Source organism: Cryptomeria japonica, chromosome 8 (genome assembly GCF_030272615.1).
Source record: "Cryptomeria japonica chromosome 8, Sugi_1.0, whole genome shotgun sequence".
In the NCBI taxonomy this organism is placed as follows: Eukaryota; Viridiplantae; Streptophyta; class Pinopsida; order Cupressales; family Cupressaceae; genus Cryptomeria; species Cryptomeria japonica.
The window spans coordinates 637,405,216-637,424,993 of record NC_081412.1 but is presented as its reverse complement, the minus strand read 5'-3'; the positions used below and the strand labels follow the sequence as shown (position 1 = coordinate 637,424,993).

At 35.4% G+C, this 19,778-nt stretch overlaps 1 pseudogene; it reads right to left on the bottom strand.

Annotated features, from left to right (window-relative positions):
* Positions 1–15,890: 15,890 nt before the first annotated feature.
* Positions 15,891–17,092, bottom strand: LOC131036904 (sphinganine C4-monooxygenase 2-like; annotated as a pseudogene).
* Between the last annotated feature and the right edge of the window lie 2,686 nt (positions 17,093–19,778).

Below are 19,778 nucleotides of genomic sequence, written 5' to 3'. Positions count from 1 at the left end.
TAAGTGACACAGAAAGAATGAATAAGGGGAGAAATAAGTTATTCAATGGGCAACTACTACCGAGTTAGATAATGATGAGATCATGATGTTTAGATTGTTTTTATATTCTACAAAAGTTTTTGATTATAAGGTTAATACTATACTATGTCACCGAGCAAAGAACCTAGTCGGTAAACCCTAAGGAACCTAGTCGGTAAACCCTAAGGTTATCAATATCGGTTAATGAAGGCAAAATGTCTACTGAGTGAAGTTCAGTATTTACCAAGTTACAACCAAGTTATGATAGATCGCATTGGATGAATACAAGCATTATTTAATGAAGGACAATGATGAGCTGGAGTTGTTTAAATGATTGGTATGTCTTGCATGAAGTTTGTTAAGGATCTATGGAAATGAAAGATTAGGAGGAAGATCTACAGCTCAAATTAAACCGCAATAACCTTGTGCAAGTTCCAAGAAAGGAATGCAAGTCCCTAGGCAAGGTAAAACATTTTCAGATTGAAGGATACATTAAACCTGGTCAAGTTTGAAGATCTGATGGCTAAGATTGATCATGGGAAATGTGATCAAGGAGATTAAGCAGTTAGAATTGTTTATAAATAAGGAATTGTTGATGAAAAATGGATGCGGGCAAATGTATGCATAGTGATGCTACAGAGGTGATTACCAAGCACTGAAGCTTGAAGATCTTATTGAAGAACAAATTGTGAAGCCCAGGAGAAGACTAGTTAAGTCTTATGACTAGATTGTTTTGAGCAAATAAGAATCTACTTTAGCATTTCAAATGTGAAGTTGCAGATATATTTACTACTGTTGTTTATTTTGAATAACAGAGAAATCTCTTAACTGAGTGGACCTAACAATCTTATTTGTAAATCCTCTAGCAAGGTGACATTCTAGTTGAGTGTTTGAAATCCTTTAACAAGGTCACTTCTAACAAAGTGAAGATTCCGAAGATGTATAAAAGGGATGCACCAAAGCTAAACAAGTCAAGTTTCTCAACATGGCAGAAAAGAATGAAGTTTCACCTATCAGGAATTGGAGAATATGCAACATATTATCTGGAGAATGATTACATTGCACCGAGCACCAACCCGATGACCTTGGAAGAGATAAAGGCAAAGCAAGAACATATTCAAGCTATGATTGAAATAACATCAGCACTGAATGACTCAGAGTTTAATGATCTAGAAGGCTGTAATGATGCAAAAGCAATGTGGACCAAGCTTATATCTGTGTATGGTGGTGATGAACATGTCCAAAGAGAAAAAGTAGATAGCCTAAGAGGACAAATTGAATCCATGAGAATTAATGAAGGTGAGAACATAACCCAATACAGTATAAGGTTAAAGGAGATTGTCAATCAAATCAAAGGAGCAGGAGGAACTATTGAAGAAAAGGATGTAACAAGTAAGTTGCTTAGAACACTTCTACCAACTTATGCTATTTGAGTCTCTGCAATCAATGAATTAAGGTATGTACCTAACATGCCAGATTCTTTGGATGCTACTATTGGTAAGCTACATGCATTTGAGTTAAGTAATTTTGGTAACAGTGGGTCTTCGGTAAATAAAGTAGAATCTGCATTCAGTTCTTTTCATCTTGGTGAATCTAATGACTACAATGATAGAATGAGTAAGTACTCTAAAGGAAATCATAGTGGAGCAAGTGAAAGATTTCGTAAGAACATGGAAGAAGTACACAAACTATATGAGGAAATCAGGAAGCAGGAAGAGTTTGAAGCACTATTGGCCAGAAGGCTACCGAGAGGCAAAGGCAAGTATAAAGGAAAGCTACCTTTAAAATGTTTCAATTGTGATAAAATAAGTCATATGGCTTCTAACTATCCTGACAAAGAATCTAGTGAAAAGAGAGAATACCGAGATAACAGGTAGAAAGACAACCAATACAGAGGACACCGAGACTTCAGAAGGAGAGACAAAAAGACATGCATAGTAGCTGATGAAGAATCCAACGATGATCAATCTGATGAAACTGATATAGAGGAAGTTGTTTATGTGGCTATTAAAGATGGATCAGATGAAGAAAGGTATGAATAAAAATCCCTAATAGCTCACATAAATAATAATGATTCTTGGATCATAGACAGTAGATGCTCACATCACATGACAGGTGATAAACACAAGTTTGTTAAATTAGAAAACTATGATGGAGGTTATGTAAGATTTGGTAATGATGCACCATGTTCGGTGAAAGGTAAAGGATCTATAACACTTCTTGACAATGCTAAATGTGATGATGTATACTGGGTTGAAGGTTTGAAATACAATTTGTTGAGTGTGGCACAGCTAAACAATACAGGATACCGAATAGAATTTCAAAAAGGAATTGTCAAAGTTCATGACAAGCATGGAAATTTAGCTGCTATCGGGACACAAACAAAAGGTAATACATTTCATCTTGACTCAACTTGGAACAAGTGTCTTTATACTAAGATAGATGATACCTTGTTATGGCATAAAAGGTTTTGTCATGTAAATTTTGATAATCTGATCAAAATAAGTAAGAAGCACCGAGTAAGAGGTCTACCGAGTCTAGAAAAACCTGAGAATGCTATGTGTCGAGGATTCCAGATGGGTAAGATGACAAGATCAAGCTTTGCAAGTAAGTCCTACACTTCTAAAGGAATTTTAGATCTAGTACACACTGACCTTTGTGGTCCCATGAAAGTTCAAAGTTATCATGGAGATAAATATTTCATATTATTTGTGGATGATTACTCAAGGATGGTGTCAGTTATGTTTTTAAAAGAAAAATCAGAAGCTTTTCAAATATTTAAATGGTACAAGGAAAGAGTTGAAAATGAAACAAGAAAAGAGCTGAAATGTCTTAGATCCGATAGAGGAGGAGAGTTCACTTCTGATGAATTTAACTTATTCTACAATGATCATGGTATAAAAAGGCAAGTGTCTGCACCAAGAACACCATAGCAAAATGGGATAGCTGAGAGAAGAAACAGATCAATTGTAGATTGTGTCAGAACCCTAATGATAGAAAAGAGGGTACCTCAAACATTTTGGAGAGAAGAAATCAGCACTGTTGTTTACACCCTAAACCAAGTACAACTGAAGAAAGGAACTATGAAGACACCATATGAAATTTGGTATGACAAGAAACCTAATATAAGTTATTTTAAAATCTTTGGAAGTAGATGTTATGTTCACAAAGATGACAGAAAGGGAAAGTTTGATCAAAAAAGTGAGCAAGGAACATTTCTTGGTTATTCTTCTAGAAGTAAAGCATTTAAATGTCTAATCAAATCATCTAACAAAATAGTGGAAAGTGCAAATGTGAAAATTGATGAATTTGCAGAAAGAAATGATGAAGGAAATTTCAAAGAACCAGAAAATTATGAAGAATTTGTTTATGTTCAATCGAGAAGTCCTATCGAGAAAGCTGCTGAAGAAAATGAAGATAATGTCCAGCTACCGAGTGATGAAGAAGATCATATAGAGCCTACTAAGCCTATATTAGCCAAATATGTCAGAAGACATCATGCATCAAGTCAAATTATAGGAGATAAGGATGATCCAGTGATGACAAGGAACAAACTGAGACAGAACACATGTCTGATATCTGAATTTGAACTGAGAATAGTAAAAGAGGCATTTAACAGTGAAGATTGGGTAAATGCTATGACAGAAGAGATTGATCAAATTAAGAAGAATGACACATGGACACTGATCTCAAGACTGAAGGACAAAAATGTAATCGGTACAAAGTGGATTTTTCAGAAACAAGCTAAATGAAAAAGGTGAGGTCATTCGAAACAAAGCAAGACTAGTTTGCAAAGGTTGTGCTCAAGAAGAAGGAATAGATTATGGTGAGACTTTTGCACCTATGGCTAGACTTGAGGGAGTAAGAACATTGTTGGCATATGCTGCTTTCAAAAATTTCAAGGTATATCAAATGGATGTTAAATCTACATTTTTGAATGGCATACTAGAAGAAGAAGTTTACATTGAACAACCTGAAGGATTTGTTGAAGACAGGAGTAAAGATCAGGTATGTAAATTAAACAAAGCCTTATATGGTCTGAAACAAGCACCGATAGCATGGTATGAAGACTGCACTCTTACTTAATCAAGATTGATTTTATAAGAACAAGTGAAAACAACAATATGTACATGAAGAATGATGAGGACAATGGAATACTGATCTCAGCCATATTTGTTGATGACATTATATTTTGTGGAAATGAGTCTCTATGCAAGAACTTTGGAAATGAAATGTGCAAAGAATTTGAGATGTCACTAATTGGTGAGATAAAGTATTTTATAGGTTTATAGATACTGCAAATGAAAGATGAAATTTTTATTACTCAATCCAAGTACATAAAGGAAATCTTGAAAAAAATTGGAATGGAGGATTCTAAACCTGTAAGTACTCCTATGACTACCAACTATAAACTATCAAAGAATGATGAATCTGCATATGTTGATGAGACACTTTACCGATCTATGATTGGAAAGTTACAATATGTTGTACATAGTAGACCGGATATAGCACATGCAGTAGGTATTGTTGCAAGGTTTTTTGTAGATCCCAAGGAAACCCATATGACAGCAATCAAGAGAATTTTCAGATACCTAAGAGGCACTAAAGATTATGGCTTAGTATATGAAAAAGGAAATGATTTTGATCTAAAAGTTTATACTGATGCTGATTGGGTAGGGAACATTGATGACCGGAAAAGCACAAGTGGTGGAGCTTTCTTCTTGGGAAACAGACTAGTAAGTTGGTTTAGCAAGAAACAAGGATGCATTTCACAGTCAACAACTGAAGCTGAATATGTTGTTGCAGCATTGAATTGTACCAATATAGCATGGATCAAGCAACTATTGGAAGGTATAAATGAAAAGGTTACCGAGCCAGTAACTATATTCTGTGATAATATGAGTGCCATTAACATTTCAAAGAATCTGGTAATGTACTCTAAGACAAAGCATATCTCTATAAAGTATCATTATCTCAGAGAAGAAGTTCAAGAGAAGAAAGTTGTGCTAGAATATATCAGTTCAAAAGAACAAATTGCAGACATCTTCACAAAGCCATTGCCAAGGGACACTTTTGAGTATCTCAGAAGCAAGCTAGGGGTCCTACTCCTATCTTCTACTCACTAATAGAGTTTCGTGAAAGCATCAATTCGATGAATCTGTAGAATATTATGTGTGGATTGATGTTGATTTACACTTTAGGAGGTCGCCTAAAGTTGTGTAGGGAACAGGAATTGAAGACATGTTACTCTGACCGAGACTGAGATGATATATATGTATTTGTTTTTACCAGCAAGGAAGAAATCATGAATTAGTTCTTTTACTTTTTAGCATTGTTGTCAAAGGGGGAGAATGCTAATTGATGTAGAAGAAGAAGAAGAATGACAGGGGGAGAAGACTTTCAGAAGAAGTCTACAACTCAAGAATAACAGGAGAAGATTACAGCAATCTGAATCCGAATCAATTTGCATATCTTGTTGGTATTACCATATTGTTGGTTTTGCCATCAATGCCAAAGGGGGAGATTGTTGGCATCTCAGTAGAAAGAAAGATTGTTAGCATTTCAATAAGGATATTGAGAAGGTTGTTGAAGATTATTGATATAACTAGAAAAGGATGATTACTATCTTTATAACATTATTTTGTCATTGATGACAAGAAATTGATTTTTAGATTCAGTATGATGTTGCCATATCTTAAGAAGTATGTTTTCATGAGTATTAAGTGGTCAGTAAGTGACACAGAAAGAATGAATAAGGGGAGAAATAAGTTATTCAATGGGCAACTACTACGGAGTTAGACAATGATGAGATCATGATGTTTAGATTGTTTTTATATTCTACAAATGTTGTTGATTATAAGGTTAATACTATATTATGTCACCGAGCAAAGAACCTAGTCGGTAAACCATATGGAACCTAGTCGGTAAACCCTAAGGTTATCGATATTAGTTAATGAAGGTAGAATGTCTACCGAGTGAAGTTTAGTATTTACCGAGTTACAACCAAGTTATGACAGATCATATTGGATGAGTACAAGCATTATTTTATGAAGGACAATGATGAGCTGGAGTTGTTTAAATGATTAGTATGTCATGCATGAAGTTTGTTAAGGATCTATGGCATTGAAAGATCGGGAGGAAGATCTACAGCTCATATTGAACCACAATAACCTTGTGCAAGTTCCAAGAAAGGAATGCAAGTCCCTAGGCAAGGTAAAACATTTTTAGATCGAAGGATACATTGAACCTGGTCAAGTTTGAAGATCTGATGGCTAAGATTGATCATGGGAAATGTGATCAAGGAGATTAAGCGGTTAGAATTGTTTATAAATAAGGAATTGTTGATGAACAATGGATGCGGGCAAATGTATGCACAGTGATGCTATAGAGGTGATTACCAAGCACTAAAGCTTGAAGATCTGATTGAAGAACATATTTTGAAGCCCAGTAGAAGACTAGTTAAGTCTTATGACTAGATTGTTTTGAGCAAATAAGAATCTACTTTAGCATTTCAGATGTGAAGTTGCAGATATATTTACTACTATTGTTTATTTTGAATAATAGAGAAATCTCTTAACTGAGTGGACCTAAAAGTCTTATTTGTAAATCCTCTAGCAAGGTGACATTCTAGTTGAGTGTTTGAAATCCTTTAACAAGGTCACTTCTAACAAAGTGAAGATTCTAACAGATCTGAGGGAAATCCCTTAACTGGGTCACATCTAGCAATGTGTTTGTAATTTTTAACAGGATTTGCTTTTAACCGAGCATACTCTAGAAGAGTATATTTCTTAGTGGGTCCGAAATCCCACAATGATTTTTCCCTATTTGGGTTTCCACGTTAAATCTGGTGTTATGATGATTATGTGTTTATGAGTTAGCATGTTTAGCAGTTTTTGATTATATTGCTAAAGTTTTAGTTACTGGGTTGAATCTGTTGAAATATTGAAGAATAAGTTTGTATGATTCACCCCCCCCCCCCCCCGCCCTCTCATCTTATTAGCTATTGGCTTCAAAACTTTACAGGTTACAATCTGAAAAAGATTCGCCAAAACTAGATTTAGGCTCTCAAGGAACTTTTTGTTATCTTTTATTGCGGCCTCTTTCCTCTGAGTTGTATCGGTGAGGTGTTGCATTTTCTCTGCCAGTGTTTTTGTCCTTGAATCAAGGCATCAGATATTTATTTCCTTAAGGAGGCGAGATAGTCCAATTTCAAAATGTCTCCATTTAAGATCTTTGGCCTTACCTTTTATTCTTTCTTTTTCTCTTTCCAACTTTAATAGTTCTTCCTCAAAACCTGTTATCTTCTGCTCAAAAATTGATAATGAATCAAATGAATTAATGAAATTGTCAGCTAGTTGATTGATTTCTTCCTGTATCTTGCTAATCTTCCTGTCTATATCAACTATCAAAAAGTTAGTTTTGCATGTGTCTCTATACAAAGTTTTCAATTCCTTTAATGTACTACATAGTTCTGGTAGAAGTGTGTCAAATTGCCTTGTATAGTTCTTTATTTCTTCCTCAAAGAATTTGTGTTTTTTCCTTCTCTAATCTCTCCTTGAATGCATCCTCTTTTATTTATTCAACTTTCACAGTGTTTTCAGTAATGTACTTAGACAAAGTGTCAAGTTGACTCAAAGAATATTTATTGTCTACATTATATTTAGGTGCTATCATTTTCAAAATTGGAATGATATCATCTATTGCCTTGTATGCTTGGGAGCTACAATCTATTATTTTCTTTATGGAATCCAAAAAAACTTTTGTCATATTATCTGGTTAGAATTCTGCATTTGAAGAGCCAACACTCTGTATCCCGTCGGTGGGAGCAATTTCCTTGCTTCTGGTGACCTCTAGTAGGTTAGTTTGTGTTTCCATTTCTTTAAGAAAAGGTTTGACTTTCTCATCTATTGTCGGTGGCACTGACTCTGTGTGAACTTGTTGCTAAGATGGAGCCTATTGCTCTGCTTGTTGCTTTGTGTTATTATCTGTTGGTTTACCTTATGTACCATCTGTTACCAGTGGCTCATAGCCATATCTATTTTCTCAATTGTATCCTTATCTACCACAATATTGACCTTTTGAGTATCAATATCCACTATGTATAGTACCTCAGAGTTAGGATTTGTGTCCTCTTGTGGTATTTCCATACTCTCAATAGCTGGTTGATTGTCAATAGTAACTACCGGTGGAGTATCCAGAGGTGGTGGGGATAGATTATCTGTTATTTTTATGCTAGGTGGTCCACCAACCTTGCCTTTTCCTTTATCCTTATCTTTCTGGTAAACTTTGATAGGTTTGGGTTTTCTATATTCTTCCTACTTTTCATTCTCTACAAGGAATATGTCCCATGCATTAGCAGTTTCCTCTGCAACTTCATTTACTCTACCAACCATAAGTGCTATATGTCGGTGTGCAGTTGAGAATATTGACCGATTAGCCTCAGAGATCAGATCATCTATCTCTTTTGGTGAGTTGACTAGGTATACAGCAAGTAGTTTTTCAATTTTTATTTTCTTATCAAGCTCTACAACAGCTTGCCTTCTAGCTTCAAGCCTTTTAAATAGTTCTGTTGGTAATTCATCTACAACTTGCATTAGGAATTTATTGTAAATGTCCAAGTGTAGGATTACACTATTTTCAACTTTTTCCTTGTCATCAGCTGATAATGAATCATATAATTTATTGATGTTTTTCATCTTTCCATCCTCTGTTATTTCATCTAGTAGTTTGTCAATCGGAGCAATGTTTTGTTGAGTCTTCTTCTTGGGTGTTAACTTATTTTTCTTAGGAGTTGTTTTCTTAGTCCGGGGCCTTAGTGCCTGTTGTTTCTGTCTAGTTCTTCTAGGAGAAGGCATAGATATCGGTCAAGGTTCTCTTTTCCTCACAACTCTTTAAATGCAGCTGGCATATCACTTTTTGAAGAAGTTGCTACCGGTGAAAGGTGAGTTTCTGGCTGTAGTTCTTCTAACTCATCTTCAGTGATACTGGTTTGTTTAAGTACATCTTCTTTAATAGCCTTAGCTTTTCTAGATCCTCTTCTTACTATCGCTTCTACCTTCTTTACCCTTTTCTGAGATTGAATTTGATTCTCAATAGTCTCAGCACTGCCAAATACCTCTTCTTTAGGTTCCTTGGGTGCTTCTAGAAGGGCTTTTGCATATGTTTCAATTATGTGATCATCAGTTTCATAACCCATTTCAGTAACCCATATGGTTCTTGGGATAACTGCCTCCATCCAAATCTCATCCTTTTTGATAACAAAGCATATTTCATCCTTATACTTATTTACAATTGCTTGTGATAATATGACTCTAGTGTTCATCCGGGCCTTCAATGACTGAAAGTGCTCATTTATATTCTTTTCTTTATTGTCTCCCATGTTATTCAGTAAATCTGACAGTCGTTTGCCTACCGGTATATCAAAACCAAGATTCTTGTTACCGATACCGAGCACCTGTTTTGTTATGTGCAGCATTAAACAGACAAGTAGGTTTCCAAATCTAAATGTCCCCTATTTGTCTTTCTTAATCTTTTCAAGATTGTCAATAAGCTCATCTTTCAACCATTCACACACATCTATTTTTGCATTATCTTTGGTCATATCATAAGCACTCTTTATGCATAGGCTAGAGACTGAATTTAACCTGTTTGCATGTGTTGTTTTGTAGCCTAAAATCATGCTAATGAATCTAACATTGATGTCAATTACATCATTTACTCTTAAAGATCTCTTGTCAGATGTTGCACCTGTTAGGTTCATCACAAGGTCATTTGGGACCTTCTTTGTCTTATCAGGTTTGTTACCAGTGGAGGGTAACCCTGTCACAACTTTTACTGCCTCCATAGTGATTTTGTGAACTAAGTCTAACCAGAAGAATGCACCATGTACCCTGCTCAAAACTATCCTTATAACATCCTTAGGGAAATCCAGAATACTGAGAATTTCAGTGAATCCTAGGGTTTCAACTATTTTGTGTTCAGGTTTCACATTATTGGAATCGTCACAAATTACAGTCTTATACATGCTCTTGATTTCCTCATCACCTAATTATTCTATGTGACAATGAATGTACATCCTAGGGTCTTCAGCAAAAACTACTCCTTTGGGAATTTGAGAAAATGCACCAACATTATCATCCTTCTTAGATATTTTGGGAACTAACTAAAATACGGGTCTAGGGCGCTTAATTACTTCGACTACAGTAGGGTTTGCTATGAATTTAGGAACAGATGAAGAAGCCATGATTATAAATACCTTTATCTTCCTTAGGAATGATTGCTTGTTGAATTGCTTTGCTTCTTTGCTCGAAATACCTTTGCTCAAGAGTTTTCGCGCTCTTTGAATGTTTGAATGCTCGGTGAAGTAAAAATGGAGCCAAAATACTAATTTATAATGTTAATTTTGCCAACCACTACATTTAATGCTTGTGGGTTAAGTAATTACTTAACTTATTTTCCGGTATAGAAGTAATTTCAACTTCTTATCATCAACCGAGGGAATTATAGCATGTTTCACATTTGATTGCCAAACTCTCAAAGAATTTTTTTCAGTTAGATGAAGAGTCTCCTGTCGGTGGAGTGTTACTCTGTTCTGCTGGTGGACGAGTATTCCTATCAACATTCAATTATGATTTCCTGATCCATTGTTTTGAGAATTTCTGCTTAACTTCTTCAACTTTTTCTTTACCTTTCAAACTAGGACCTTTGTTATTTACTAGTGAGGACTTGCTTCTACAAAATTTTGCAATATGTCCAATCTTGTTACAAGCATAACAAGTTACATTATTTTTCTGAACAGCTTTCCCATATCCTATGCCGGTTTGTGTTTTGCATTGATTAGATAAGTGTCCAAATCTTCCACAAACATAATATCTCACATTCATTCTGCAATTTTTAGAATTATGACCAACTTTGTTGCACTTTGAACATTGACCGGTGGGTGTATTGGTATTCTGATAATTTTTAGATGTACATTGATTTGCTCTATGACCATACTTGTTACAGTTAAAGCATTTGCCATTAAATTTATAAGCAGTAGGTTGTTTTACCGGTTTTCCATGATCCTGTGTGTTTGCAGTACCAGAGCTTTCACCAGCTTCAAAGCCAAGTCCACAAGTATCATCATTAGGTTTCTAATTCTTCAACAAGTCACCAAGTTCTTCTAAGCTTTTCTTGAATTTCTCTTTGTGCTGATTTGCAGCATCCAGTTCTCTTTCTAAGATTTCTTTCTGTCTCATAAGTTTATTTGAGTCATTATGTGCATGCATCAGATTTGTCTTCAACAAATCATTTTCATAGCTAAGTCTTGTGTTCTCATTTGCAGCATCACTTAGTCTTCTAGTCAAATCTTCTTCATTCTTCTTTCTATCTTCAATTTCCTTACAAAATCTCATAGTCATATCCTGCATCTCATTCTTGGTTGTCATGTTTTCTTGTTTCACCTTGTTTATCAAATCACTAAGAGTTTCCTTTTCATCATTTTCATTTTGCATCTTTCCACAAAGTTCTATTCTCCTGTTTCTTGCAATGGTAAGATTTTCTTGAAGTGCTTGAATAATATCCTGTGCAGCCTTTAGATCATCTTCAAGTTTGATATTTTTCAACTTCTCTGCATCATAGTCTAAGAGAGATGCTTCTAATTGCTTCATCAAGTTTTCTATCTCTACCGGTGTCAAGATCTTTCTCAAGCTATTAGGTTTCTGAAAATAGAGGACCAAGCTCTGATACCAATTGTTAGGGTTCCCACAGATACTGAGAGGGGGGGGGTGAATCAGTATCTAACCGGTTAGATTATTTTCTTTACTTAAAACATGTAAAACATATTAATACTGTATACCGATAAACAGAAAGTAATGCAATAAACAGAGATAACAACAACCACATGAAAAACACACCATAACACAATAGTTTAACAAGGAAACTCGGTGTGGGAAAAACCTCGGTGGGATTTGTGACCCACAATATTCACTTACTTGCCAATAAGAGAATATTACTACTACAAGAGGGGCCTGCACATGCAGGAAGGCCAAGTGCCTAGAGCTCACTGCTCAATTACAAAATGGGAAGTCTCACTGACTTACAAAATGGATTATATAAATCCAATGTCTTGTACTGCTTCAAAATAGCATCTACTATGCCATATCAAGTACCGGTTTATAGCTCTGTTTCATACATAAACCCTTAGCCTATAATTCGCATAATAGGTCTACCTTATTTCACCTAACTACATCCTTCCATCTATATCAAAATGTTCTACAATGATCTCTTATATATATGAGTCATTTTACAACTTGCCAAGTTGGCTTACAATGATTTTACAATAATTAAGAAAATATATTACAAACAAAATTCTTGTCAGCCTCTATGCCGGTATGCTTCCTTTCACTGTCGTTGTCGGTGGTCTATGTGTTGATGTAGAGTCTGACCTTGCTAGTGTTGGTGGATTGTCTTGCCAATGTCATAGGATTGTAAGGTTGCCATCAATGACAAAACCTTCAAACACCTACAATGTCTCATTGGAGTGTGCATTTGCCAACAATGGTTGGCTTGAATAGAGATGGAAGAAGAAGGAGATAAAATTCAGAAGATGTATAGTAGTTTTACATTCCATGTTTCTTTGTTCTTCAAGCATCCTGTACACTAGGGGGGTGGCTAGAAGAAAGAGGAGAATCTAGTTGAAGAGAAGAATTCAGTTGAAGAGGAGAATTCAGCTAAAGAGAAGGATGTTGGGATCCTTACTTACTCCTCTCTTGAGGCAACTCTAGCAACTATTAGCCAAACCGTTAATCTTTGCAATTGGTATCAGAGGCATGGTTGGTTGGAGCAAAGATGGAAGAAGAAGGAGATAAAATTCAGAAGATGTATAGAAGTTTTACATTCCATGTCTCTTTGTGCTTCAAACATCATGTACGCTTGTGGGATGGCTAGAAGAAAGAGGATAATTCAATTGAAGAGGAGAATTCAGTTGAAGAGGATAATTCAGCTAAAGAGGAGGATGTTGGGATCCTTACTTACTCCTCTCTTGAGGCAGCTCTAGCAACTATTGCCCAAACTATTAATGGCCAAAAAACTATTGGCATTTGTGTGGTGAAGGTTGAACACCATGATGCCTTGGTTGGAGTTGATGATGGTCCATGTGTAGACATTGCAATTTTTGGGCAGAAAGATGTTGAAAAAGAAGTCATTGTTAAAGAAGAGGAACTCAAGAGATTGCAGGAGGAGTGTATGTCATCGGAGACCTAAGTTGAATCTGTTGTTGACTCCGAGGATGAGGAGGATGCAGATTGTAGTGAGGTAGCAGAGCAAGGAAGCCTAGAAGTAATTGTGGCTTTGGAGAGCGTTGAAAATGGCATGACCTTGGTGAAGATGAAGAGGCACACCCATGACATTGAGGATGATAAATGACACAAAGATAGAGGGAAGCAACCTGCCGCAGAGTCACAACAGACAAAGACGGTTGGTCAGGTGAAACACACAACACAAGATGAAAATCCCAAGCACTCCTATGAGGGAAGAGACAATGGAGAAGGAAACTATGACAACCACCCTCACAAGTGATGAGAAAGAGAAAGGGAAGACGAGGATGTCAGGAGAGACAAGTGTCACAGAGTGGCAGTGGCAAAGGATGATGGTATTGATGCCAAAACCAAAGATAGCAGTGAACAGGCTTCAGGATCCAGACGGGACAACAACAAATCTCATATATTCAGTCAACCAGGGAGAGCACCTCCTCGAGATTTGTCAAGGAGTGTTCCTTATCATAGCAACAGCTACACTCAACATCTGGAGCCAGTAAACAGCTACATTGGTGAAGCCAATTGTCCTTATGGAGCAATATCTAGATCAAAACATCCATATTCTTCTTCGGATGATGTTCCCAAATATGCAGAATCAAGCTTGAGGCATTCAAGAGCTCGTTTGGATTATGATGTTGGTGGTACTTCTCTTTATGCTGGAACAGCATATGGGCAATTAGTGAGGCTTGGTTGAGCTCCTAAAGCATGTTACAGTGTTCATTCAAGGAGTTCTTATGGCTATGACAAAGACGTTGGATATCCAAGGCATCGAGCAACTCAAATTGCAGGTTATGGTAGAAAATAGAGGCTTTTGGCAGAGGAGGCTTAAGCGCAAGACAACGAGAGGTCAACGGGATTGTTGAATGCCCTCACGAGCTATGTTCATTTGACCCAGTTGATTATGACGATGCAGGGTGAGAATGGTTTCTCCCCAGCAGATCATTTCCCCACCCTTAATGAGTTGCACGACAAAGAAAGGACATTGCAGGAGTGTCTGGTGGGGCGGGTGGAAGGTCTGAGTGCAGTGGCAGCTTGGACGGTAGCACCACATACAAGTGCTCTACCAGCTTGTGGAGACATGATAAAGTTTGAGGATACAAATGATATGCAAAAGTTTTTTGATATTAGTACAGTGTGGGGCTCTGTTTTGCAACACAAGGCACAGAACAATTTTGAAAACACTAGGATCATATGTGTTTTTGGCGATTCTGGTTTAGTGATATTCGTGGCAGGCATTATTAATTCACAAAAAGATTGTGACGGTGACTTAGGAGATGGTCCGAAATCGGTTAGATAGTTGTTTTGAGTTATTGATGGTTTTCTCCTTCAATCGTCTTCGTTGATGAAATCAATGTAGATGGGTTCAATTCAAGATATACATATGATTATTTTTTAGATGTTTTATTCAGTGTGAAGGGAAGCATAAGAGAAGAAGTTTTTTACTCGGATCTATTTTGGAGACGGTTTATCCGTAGTATTCGTGAACAGTATCTGGCAAAGTTAAAATCTTCTATGTGTCTAGTTCTATAATTTTTGACATGGAAGCAGGGGATGCCACAGTGCATGGCTGTGTTGGTTGGATTTCACGGGAGAGATTGTTGGGTATATGAAGCCCAACGATCACATAACTGTTTGTCTTCCCCAAACCACTGTAAATTGCTGAAGCACTGTAAATTGTATCTTGTAAATTGTATCTTGTCTCTTGTTATTTCTTTATTCTGTTTTTGTTTTCATTTCTCTTGCTCATTTTTAATCTTTACACTTAGAAGTGTAAAGAATCATGGTTCGGAGGAAAAAATCAAAATTGAGTTCTGATGTTGTATTCTCAGTACCTTCAATTTATAGCCAAATACATAATAAATTATTTCGGAAGGTTAGTTGCAGCATTTATAACAGACGGTTGGAGATAAGCTTGGCATAACTTTGCCAGCTGAAGATAGTGCTGAGCCGCTGGAGGTGGACCTGCAGTTAGCGGCCGGTAACATGCTTGGTCGGCTGGTGGTCCTAAATAATTAATTTATTTAAACCAGAAGAATACCGCGTGTAACCTACTTTCCAAATAGTATTATTGCTGGTTAACATATTTAGTGGAGTTGGGACAGTAAAATGTTGAGTATGACAAGAAAGAAATCGCAGTGGTTCGAAAACATTCTAATCCTGACCGAAAACTTTTCTCCTCTTGTAGATTTTAAAAACAACTTTAAATAATAAAAAATTGTAATCATGAATTGGAAATATTGAATTGAATACTTCATTAAATGCACCACGCAGATGAAAAACATGCATGGGAATCCAGGCACAATTCAAGAATTCAGATATAACATATATGAAAGATATCTCTGAAACTCTTTAGTACTGCAGTGGTCAATGAAAAAGCAATCATTAAGAAACCCTCTGTCACTCTGTCTAAAGTAAACTTACAAACTTGAGCTTGCATATGTATTTCATACATGTTATAGAATTACAGTTAACATTATTGATTGGCTAAGAAATTTAAGGAAACAAATAGGTGCTAGGATCACTAGGCAATGCGGTGGACCATTATGTATCTACTTGAAAGAAATACAGTTCTAAAAATTATTGCTTTTTGGCTGGTGTAGCTTCGTATCCACCATCTGGTCGTCTCACAAGTGTGTAAGGCATATGAGTCCCAAGAAGTTTGTCCCAAAATATGAAGAAGGGCTGTGAAAAGTTGTATTTCAATCCATGCAGCTGGTGATGAATGTCATGATATGCTGTGTTGTTGTGGAAAATGATGTGAAAGGGATTTCCATGCAGCAGGATTCCACAATGATCATCTACACCCTTAATTGTTGCAAAGGAGAAAAAGAATATGGATGCTCTAGGTGTCATCCCTGACAAAAGATATGACACGGCACCACCAATTGTATCTAGAAGCAAACCCTCCAATGGATGGTTGTACAATGCTCCAAAGGGCCAAGGCACTATAAGTTTATGATGCCTTGAATGAACAGTCCTATACAGAAACTTGTTATGGTGCATATAACGGTGGAGAAAATACTGCCATGTATCGAACACCAACATGGCTATCAGGAATTGTCTGGCCTGTACCATAAGAGAAGGTTGTAAAGTCATACCAGATCCCCCTACATCTCCTGTAACCTGTGCTCAATCAACAATCATAAGTTTCATCATTTATAATCGAAGTCACAAAACCAATAAGCCAAATATCATAAAATCTTGAAAACATAACCCACTGAATGTTTTTTAAAGCTCCTGAAAAATGGATAATATAACCCAACAATCACAAATTTGGAAGTCCAAAAAATCATCAGAAGCTCAGATTCAAATGCCCAAAATGATTCCAGCAATCTACCTAAATATTCAGCTTTAAAAAAACTCAAACACTAATCAGAAATCAAGACTCAAGAACTGGAGATAAATTGTAGCATTGCTTTTTCACAACATGATAAAGCTCAAAAGATAAATAGAATTTGTGCATACCACAACCATTATAAATTGATAAAGCTCAAAACAACAGCAATTCAATATATTTTGACTATTATCAGATGCAGATGACATACCCTTAATAACAAGAGGGCAACCAAAGCCTGAATTGACTACTGAAACAACACCCCTTTGACAACAGTACTCCTAGACACCAAATTTTTCATTTTTTCCTCATCAACAGTATGTAATCTGTAGCCATCAAGATGTTGAAGCAAAACATAAAAGCCAGAATATATCCAATAGACAATAATAGGTACAAAGGTGCCCAGAGCCTCATCTGCCAGAAAAAAATCCTTCCATTGACCCATTATATGACCAAAACCCAAATACCCTCTTTCTCAACCTTATCAATCCAAGCACTAGCTAATCTAAAATTCTTGTAAACACTAGCTGATCTAAACATCTTCAATGGTCGTCTACTCATTCCTGCACCCTTTAAAGCATCAATTGTATAAAATACTACCCCACAAAGCACTATAAAACTGTTAACTACTACGAAAACTACATTCTTGCTTGCAAAGTCTTACGTTTTTTTTAAAACTTGCAAAACTAATTTTTCACTCAAAAACATATAGAATTCATATGAGAGTTCTTTTTGGATGAAAAACAACTATTGACAACTTTTGATACAATTTCACTCATCTTTTGTGCACTTCAACAATATTTTGACAATTTTTGACAGTTTTTTTTTTTTATATAAGCAAAAAAATCTTTCTTACACTAGCTATTGTGCTCTAAACATCTCATTTAACACATTCTAATAATTGATACAATTTTTGTTTATTTATGTAAATGTGTTAACTTAATTGCTGTTAAGCAGTTTTATTACTAGCACTTCCACCCCAATAAGATGCAATGATTAGGTCTAGATATACTTTAATAATATATTGAAAGACCCGAAAAATTGCATGAATTGTAAATTGCTTTTTCTTAAGACTGATTATTTTTAGTAAAAGTCAATTGATAATAGGATGTGAGAAGAACAAATGAAACTTAATTTAAATAGGTATGTTATGATAAATAGTTTTACAAGATAAATTTATTTTACAATGCAAGAAGACAATTTATTTGTCTTTGGTTAATGATATATCTTGTAACCCCATGTAACTTAATTTAAACTGCATATTGTACAAAATGTTTCTCTAATACAAAATTATTTGTGTAATACATTTGTTGTTGGTATCTTATATACAACTAGCACAATTTAAAAAAAGATACCAAATTTTGTGTGTTTAATTTTTAGACGTCAGTGTACTCAATGGCATTGATTGATATGTATGCTTGAGTCTTGATATTGATTTTTTAGAGCAATTTTTTACAAAAGAAAAATTTGTAATGATAAAATTGATACTCCGTAAATAATTGAGAGATATAAGATAAATATGTAAATTTAAGAAAAATTAAGAAAAACAATTATAAATACTTTAATATTTATATTATAACAATAATATAAAAATGAAAATAAAAATTATAATATTCTAACACTAATTAATAATAAAATAATTATAATATACTAATAATAATAAGATAATATAATATAATAAAGTAAAGAAAGAGAAAGATAGCATACTCATGTCCGTAAGCATTGAATGAAGTTTCTCACCAACAACATTCATCACCTAATGATAAATTGATTTCTTTCCTCTAAATTTATTGGAAATGTTCAAAAGTAAATGTGAGTCCCGCCAAAGACTAACTCAAATGACTTAGCCAATGGAAAAACATTCAAATCTTTAAAAATTATCAAAGTTCAAATGTTATGAAATCTTATCTTGTTGCCTCTCACTATTTCTAATATTGGCATATAGAATGTCTATTATTCAAAATTAATAGATTGCATTCAATTGAAACGATCCAAAAAAAATCTATGAACTATTGCAATATGTATTTCTAGCACTTGGCTTTATTTCATAATTTTGAGCATCATTTTCATGTACTTCTTTGTTTGTAGACATACAAAGATAAAGTGTCACTTTTGTGTTTGGTTCTTGGGGGTTCTGCACATTCTATTGTGTCTTATTTTGTACATGAACTATATTACAAAGTGCCATAGGGGGGTTGTGTAGTGCCTTCTATATTTTCATTAAACTTTTTTTTTCTAGTGAGTGTCCCTCCACGATGACATCAAATATTAGAGATTTTTGTCCCATGCGTTTGTGCATTGATTGCATACCCTTTTTCAGTTGCAAATACTTTCTCGTGCATGTTCAAATGCTTATTCTCCTTCATGCACTTCATGGTGACATGTAGTTTCAGTGGACCTATCATGCCTCCCTCTTGTCATCATTATGGGGGGTTTTACTATTTACGCTAATGCTTCATTGGTTTCTCTTTGGAGTGAGTTATGTATTTAGTACTTTTTCCTATGTACTATCTAGATGCAGTGGTTGTATTTTGATGAGATAGAGCTTTTACCATATAGACACTCTTGTGTTTCACTTTTTTGTAGGCAACTTATTCTTAGTTGATCAGTTCTTAAGACTATTACAATCTATATGTTTGATTGTCAAAGATGTTTTTCCTTTGGTTCTCGTCTAGTTGTTCAAGTAGCATCGTTGGGGGAACTCATGCAGATTCTTGTGTTCTTGATCATGATCATCATCTTGGTTTCAGAGGAGATTCTTCATTCAACACTATAGTAGTCCCTTTTTTTGACAATTGTCTACATCTGTTTTGTGCTTCAAAGGATGTTCTTCATGTTCCTTTTTTTTGGTACATTTTTTTAGAGGATTCTTAGTCATTCATTCCCTGTTTTCTCTTTTGTAGAGGATTTTTCTCCCACTAGGCTTTTCTCCTTTTCTCCGTTTGTGAGAGATTGCATTGTTTTGCATTGGTTTCTGCATGGGGTACAACATTAGGCCTAGTTGTTGGGACCCATTCTTGCATTCATGCATTTAGATTATTTTTACTTCTCCCCAAGTTTCATTTATGGGGGGGTGTTAGAACTTTTTTAACTTCAATTATGCTTTTTTCCTCAAGCTCACTTAGTGATTG